The sequence below is a fragment of the Crocuta crocuta genome, unplaced genomic scaffold (assembly GCF_008692635.1).
Source record: "Crocuta crocuta isolate KB4526 unplaced genomic scaffold, BGI_CrCroc_1.0 scaffold864, whole genome shotgun sequence".
Classification (NCBI taxonomy): Eukaryota; Metazoa; Chordata; class Mammalia; order Carnivora; family Hyaenidae; genus Crocuta; species Crocuta crocuta.
The window spans coordinates 85,888-87,572 of record NW_027530615.1 but is presented as its reverse complement, the minus strand read 5'-3'; the positions used below and the strand labels follow the sequence as shown (position 1 = coordinate 87,572).

At 31.2% G+C, this 1,685-nt stretch overlaps 1 protein-coding gene across 1 annotated transcript in view; it reads left to right on the top strand.

Annotated features, from left to right (window-relative positions):
* The window catches only part of ATRX (ATRX chromatin remodeler), a 261,336-nt gene that overhangs the window by 219,604 nt on the left and 40,047 nt on the right, over positions 1 to 1,685 (top strand).

The following is a 1,685-nucleotide window of genomic DNA, read 5'->3' as shown; positions in this document are numbered from 1 at the left end:
TAACATAATATAGATTTTTTTTAAAAAAAATTTTTAATGTTTCATTTATTTTTGAGAGAGAGAGACAGACAGAATATGAGCTGGAGAGGGGCAGACAAAGCAGGCCTCAGGCTTTGAGCTTTCAGCACAGAGCCCAACGTGAGGCTCGAACTTGTGAACTACGAGATCATGACCTGAGCCGAAGTCGGACACTCAACCGACTGAGCCACGCAGGTGCCCCTAACATAATATAGATTTTTATTGGTAATGTAACTCTTTGAATAGCCAGAGTGTAATCTAGTCCTCTATGTTGTACATATTTTTTATTTTCAACCTTATGATCTTATAAATAACAATGTGAATGAATATATTTTCTTGCATTTTTGATAACTTCTGTAGCTTGTATTCTTAGACATGTAGTAGCTCCAAGATAATATAAAACATGAATTTAGTACCTGTGTTCACTCTTTCCTGTTATTTAAATTTTGAGCTTCTTTGCATTTTAGTTTATAATACTGTATGTGTAATCAGTATGGCATTTTAGTTCTTAATTTCCCTTTATGAAATTATAGAAAGTAAGGCTTGATATATAAAGGCATTTTGTGGAAAATTTTGAGAAATTATTATATTCCAGGGGTCTTGTCACTCTTAATTTGGCCAACAGTAAACAAATTATATAGTCATTCAATGGAATATTATTTAGCTACCAAGCCTGATGTTTAACGAAAAATCTGAAGAAATACTCATAATATAAAATATCTACACAGATATTATCATGTCTGTGTAAAATTGAAAATATATGTGCTTACAAAAAACAAACCTTAGGAAATATTCCATGATTTAAATGGAGATTGTTTCTGGGGACTGGAACTAATTTTTTTTCTTTAAACTNAAAAACCGTTTTATAAGGCTTGAGATCAAAAGCAGTCCCTTAACCAACTGCTTCCTACACATGATACCTGACTCTCTGCAGGTAAACAGTTTCATCTTGGCATTTCTTCTGTTATTTACTTTGATATGTCTACATTACACTCTAAGGTGGGAATTTACCGACATATACACACACATACTTTTCCTTATTCATTTTCCCAACATATTTTTTGTAATTTGCCTAAATGAGTCTGGAATTGTTTGCTTTACTGTGACTATGTAAATATTCACACATAAACCATTTAAACAACAGTGATTATTTACCCTTTTTTATACACATGTTTATTTTTGTTCAAGTAATGATTATTTTTTAACATTTACTTAGTTGATAATTCATTTTCAAATTCTCAGAAATATAAATCCCTGTGTTCCAACACAGCAATTTTTTTTTCCTTAACACTTCCTCACATCCTTCTTGGAGCAGTCTTATATTCTTGATTCTCTTTTAGCTAATGCAATACTTTGCATCTATCTAACTTTTCTCCCTGTGTTCATTACACTATATTATAATTGCATATCACTCACTCCTACTAATTTAGCTCCTTGGGCACTGTCTTTCATTTTGATGTACTTAGTGCTTGTTCATAACAGTACTGAACACAGTATGGACTTTTGAGTTATATATACATGGATTTTCTACATTTACTCATAATCTATAAATACTTGGAATACATTGTAAACATGTGACTTCCATATTTATCTTTATTCCTATGAGACTCTTTCATTTTCCAGCAATAAAATTCATCTTGCAAATATAAATCATAAAACTGACTCCT